This window comes from Tupaia chinensis, unplaced genomic scaffold (assembly GCF_000334495.1).
Source record: "Tupaia chinensis unplaced genomic scaffold, TupChi_1.0 Scaffold000074_1, whole genome shotgun sequence".
NCBI classification, from domain to species: Eukaryota; Metazoa; Chordata; class Mammalia; order Scandentia; family Tupaiidae; genus Tupaia; species Tupaia belangeri.
In genome coordinates this window covers 809010-814305 of record NW_006159534.1, presented here as the reverse complement: position 1 = coordinate 814305, position 5296 = coordinate 809010, and the positions used below count along the sequence as shown (strand labels likewise).

The window sequence follows — 5296 nt, the reverse complement described above, 5'->3', positions numbered from 1 at the left end:
GAAAAAAAAAAATTCTTAAACAAAAAATCTTTACCAACACGTGGCATTGAGATTAAGATGCTAGATCCCACATGGCCAACTGCAGTTTGTGTCCTAGACCTGGAGTCTTTGAAATCACATCCACATCCATGTGCATGCCCCAAATGGAGAAGGGATGATGGCGTGGCCATGTCCCCTGGGGGGAGGGGTGATCTCTCTTCTCTCTCTCCAGGAAGTACACAGGTCCTAAGAGCAAAACTCAAAACAAACATCACCATGACAACCACCCTTCTCCTCCAGCCTCTTGGGGTACTGTGCTGACAAATTCTTCAGGATTCTTAATTCTTTCCCTCTAAGGAAGCTCAAAAAGAAAGAGTTCACTACTAAATATATGAAAAGCACCCAGGATAATCAAAGAAAATTCTGGTAAGTTGCAGCCTAGTAAGAACCTTTTGAAGCTGGCATGGAAATGTAAAGGTCTCATCCACAGATACTAAAAAAACCATCTCTGTAGAGGTTTCAGTGTGTGCAAAGATGTCATCTTCTCTCCCCCACCAAACCGGGCAGGAAACGTGAAGGGGAAACCCTGGAAATACCCTGATAGGAGGGGAAGGTTAAGAGGAAAAGATGATACATCAATATTTATTAAAATCTTTATTTCTTTTTTTCAGAATTGAAACCGATAGAACACATTAGAAATTGAGGTGCATATCTGTCTTGTTTGGTGTCTTACCAAGTACAGCCTCTGTGCAACAGCTCTGAGGAACTCCTCGGCAGATCAAAAACGGGGACAGCAGCTCCAGCACCTCCCTCCTAAGCAAATAAATTAGCTTCCCGGTACATTATTCCCAGTTTCCCCAACATTGTGTGTTTGTAAGGAACCTGGTCTTGAGTTTAAGCCACCGGGTCCAGGACTCAAACTGCAGTCAACTACATAGGAGTACTGCAACATAGACATTATGCTAACTGCTGGTCCCTTTGTTAAAATTTTTTAAGGCAAAGTAGTTTCTTTGCTTTCAGTAACTTCTTTTTATCTTGTTAACAATAATCCCATCTCCCTCTAACAACATTAGCCCCAAATGGAGAAGGGATGATGGCGTGGCCATGTCCCCTGGGGGGAGGGGTGATCTCTCTTCTCTCTCTCCAGGAAGTACACAGGTCCTAAGAGCAAAACTCAAAACAAACATCACCATGACAACCACCCTTCTCCTCCAGCCTCTTGGGGTACTGTGCTGACAAATTCTTCAGGATTCTTAATTCTTTCCCTCTAAGGAAGCTCAAAAAGAAAGAGTTCACTACTAAATATATGAAAAGCACCCAGGATAATCAAAGAAAATTCTGGTAAGTTGCAGCCTAGTAAGAACCTTTCGAAGCTGGCATGGAAATGTAAAGGTCTCATCCACAGATACTAAAAAAACCATCTCTGTAGAGGTTTCAGTGTGTGCAAAGATGTCATCTTCTCTCCCCCACCAAACCGGGCAGGAAACGTGAAGGGGAAACCCTGGAAATACCCTGATAGGAGGGGAAGGTTAAGAGGAAAAGATGATACATCAATATTTATTAAAATCTTTATTTCTTTTTTTCAGAATTGAAACCGATAGAACACATTAGAAATTGAGGTGCATATCTGTCTTGTTTGGTGTCTTACCAAGTACAGCCTCTGTGCAACAGCTCTGAGGAACTCCTCGGCAGATCAAAAACGGGGACAGCAGCTCCAGCACCTCCCTCCTAAGCAAATAAATTAGCTTCCCGGTACATTATTCCCAGTTTCCCCAACATTGTGTGTTTGTAAGGAACACCCGAGTTCCTAAAATCCTGCGGCAGACAGTCCAGCACCCATCCCCTACCTTTCACCACCCAGACTTTTCCTCCCAGACTTGGGAGAAAAGCCAGCCTTGCCCTGTAGTAAGCTTCACAACGCCAGACCTGGCTGGCCACTGGCAGGGCCCCCCCCCGCCCTGGCAAACCAGAGCTGCTCGGTGGGAGTCTGCTGAACGAATGGGCTTTATGTCACCTAGGGTCTGTTCACGGCACTCACAGAGAGAGCCTTTTACTAGCTTCCAGACCTTCAGCAACATAAGTCAGTGTTTCCGTGTCAAAATAAATAGGCTTTTCTTGCTAGAATACATACACGACTATATACAAGCGAGTAACTGTACTTGTGTTTCCTGAAGCTCGAGCTCCCAGGATGACAACAGGACAGCTTGCTGGCAGCTGCTGTATTCCCATCACTGAGGTGTGGTCTTTCACTGGTCAAAGAATAGAGATGACTAAGGGTGGAGGCTGGAGGGATGTGGATGAGAAGAAGCGGCCAAAACTTTTTTTTTTTTAAGAAAAAAATGGATTTCTTTGGAAGACAATGCTGCCTTCAGTGAGGGACACTGAAAATTTGCCATCTGTGGGATTCATCTTTTCCAAAATGATATGCAATGGATGTACCTGAATTTTTCTTAAATTTCCTTTGACATATTAACCCTGAGTGCAAACAGGGAGAATACCTTATTTATACATTATTGAACAATACTCTGAGCAAATCAGATTCTATTAATTTGCTTTGTACAGAAAATTATTTACACCCCCACACCTATAATGCAGCTGCATATTAAAGAACAGCTTTAGAATGAAACCTTTATAACCAAACTCCCCCAAACTTCAGAATAAACATTTTGAAGAAGTCGGAAGAGGGTAGGAAATGGCAATCAATTCTGATCTGCTAGCTTTATATGTATCCACATTTGCCTTGAGATGTTAGGTGTGCACACAAAGCTTACGCTGACTGAAAACCCTCCCACAATGTGATTTTAACAGCTCTAGAGTCTAATGAATAAACTATAAAGAGGGCAGTGTTATAAAACTTACAGAAAGATACCTATCTCTCTTTTCCAACAGAACTTAGTGTCTGAGAGTTCAAGGGCTGTAAACTTATGGTTGTTCTTCTCCAAGATGCACCTACACATACTTTTCCAGCTTAATCCAACCCTGACTAAGAACATCAATTTATGTTCTCAGTGTCATATCACAACACTCTACCAGCTTAACTCTAAGTTTCACCTGTGGATCTGAATACCTGTTAAGATCATGAGTGTGAAAATAGCAGGAAAGAGAAAGAAATGACACATCTAGAAATGCTCTGAAGAAAGAAGGTGACATTTTTCAAAGCTTTCCCTCCTGATTCCCCTTAGCATCATTTTCTGCTTCAACGCTATGAAGTCCTCAGTTTCAGAATAGTTCTCATTCATGTCAGTGTGACATAAAGGTGGCGCGTGTTGGGAAGGAGCACTAATCCACATTTACTCGACCAGAACTCACAAAGGAGAGCACAGCTGACTGCCCTCCTTCCGTCTCTTCCTTCCACCTCTGAGGAACACCATCTCAGGGACTCTCCAGCTGAATGGTGACTTTTCCTGGACACACACAGGAAGTAGCCTTATAAGTGGAATCAATGCCTCCTTGTGTTAAGGAGTTATTTTGGTGTTTTATGACCTAATAACTCAGGTCATAAAGATAATTTCGAAAGCCATTGTTGAAGGGGCGGTTACCTAAGACTGGTTTCCAACAGCTGGCATTAAACGTATTCATCCACACTGCTGAACTGTTAAGTTTCTGCTAGACAAAAGCACACAAGCAGACCAGCATCTAGAGGAGAGGCAGGAGAGGAGTGGGAGCCTGAGCACACAGGGGAGCGGACACACCAGGCCCTGCCTCCCAGTGCCCAGTGTTTCCTGCCGCTGCTTCCAGTCCAGATCGCTCTGCCAGAATGAAGAACTAAACCCGTGTTTGAGGATCGGGGAGTTTGAGTGCTGGAGTGGGGGTGGGGGGAGGTGGTGTGCAGCAAATACATCATGGGTTTGGAACTCCAGAACAAGACTAAATGGTGAAACTGGGACTTGAAATAAATAACACTTAAGGCTCTTCCTGATAACCTCAATGTCAAGGCTCAGAAAGCTTAAAATCTTTGTCTCCACTCTCCAGCATGGCTAGATCACAAGATAAGTCCAGCCACCAGTGGGGTGTGCACTCTCATCTGGAGGAGTGAGCTGCCTTCTCACGAGAATGGTTGCTGATCTCAGGAACAGCAACTTCCATGACCAAATGCCTTAAAGGCAGGGATGGAAATTCATTTCAGAAGAAAAATGAAGATGACAGAGACCATAGGCAACCCAAGGTATTATTTCATTTTACTTTGCTTATTTGGAAAAGATTTCTGTTTTGGGCATAAGGAGAAAAAATCAGTCTCCGTAAGAGAATCATACTTGGACTGCAAAACAGTGTTTTCACTAGAAAAATTTTTTTTGCAACTTGCTATTAGGTGTGCATGCTCAAAAGAGAGAGAAAAAGAGAAAGAGACAGAATGTTAAGTGAGAAAGCATCCCTTGAGGGGTGGTTTCACTTCAATCCCTTCTCTTGAGCATGCACGTGCACGCGCCTGGTACGTAAGACAATTTTTTGTTAATTTGGATACAACTGTGAGAATGCTGATTTCACTTATGTACAAAGCCATGTTTGTTTTTTATAGGTCTTTAAAACCTAAACACAGGGATCAGCAGGTGGCATAATGGTCATGTCATAGTCAGTTACTCCAACATGACTGACTGAGCTTTGAGTCCTAGACCCAGCAGCTTGAAACTCACACTGGGAGCATGTGCGTGTGTGCCCAAAATCCTGAGAGGAGAATGGAGGAGATGGGATTTCAGTGTGGCCATCCTCCCAGAGGATGATTCCTCACTTTCTATCTGTCTGGGGAGTGCAAAAATCTCTCTTAAAAAGAAAAAGAAAAAACCCTAAATACAGGGAAACTGATTTTTCATTAATTCACGCATCTCCCTGATTCTGGTTCTACCAGATGTGTCTCTCTTCTCCCCTCTTAGATCATCAAATTGATACCTCCCAATCCCTTAAAAGCTCCATTTCCCTGCTTTTGTCCTTTCCTCCAATTCTTTCTTAGAGAACATATTACCTCTGACAGAGCATGCTATTTTGGCTCAACAGAATGCAAGGTTTTATCTGCCGCCACTCTGTAGGAGGCAGTAAACGCTCCAATAGGACTAGTCTTGGTTAGAAAAAAACACCAGAAACACAAAAGTGTTCCCACAAAATTCACAGATGTGGACAAAGAACTGCAAGGTTCAACTCAAAGCACACACTCCAGAACAAACCCCAGCACCCGCCTACCCAATGCCACAGCTCTGCTTGTCCTTTGGCATGGAAATCACAACCAACTACCCACGAGGCCCACTGCTGGAATGAGCACTTGCCAAGGAAGTCAGAAAGTGATTCAGCAGGAATAGCGCCATGCTCGGCAAGTTGTTTTCGTTTA

At 43.5% G+C, this 5296-nt stretch overlaps 1 long non-coding RNA gene across 1 annotated transcript; it reads right to left on the bottom strand.

Moving 5' to 3' along the window:
- Nucleotides 1-618: 618 nt before the first annotated feature.
- On the bottom strand, nt 619-4570 carry LOC106733795 (uncharacterized). The gene is made up of 2 exons (XR_001369689.2): nt 1777-4570; nt 619-861 (listed from the first exon to the last, which is right to left on the bottom strand). It is a non-coding gene; the product is annotated as an uncharacterized LOC106733795 (long non-coding RNA).
- Between the last annotated feature and the right edge of the window lie 726 nt (nt 4571-5296).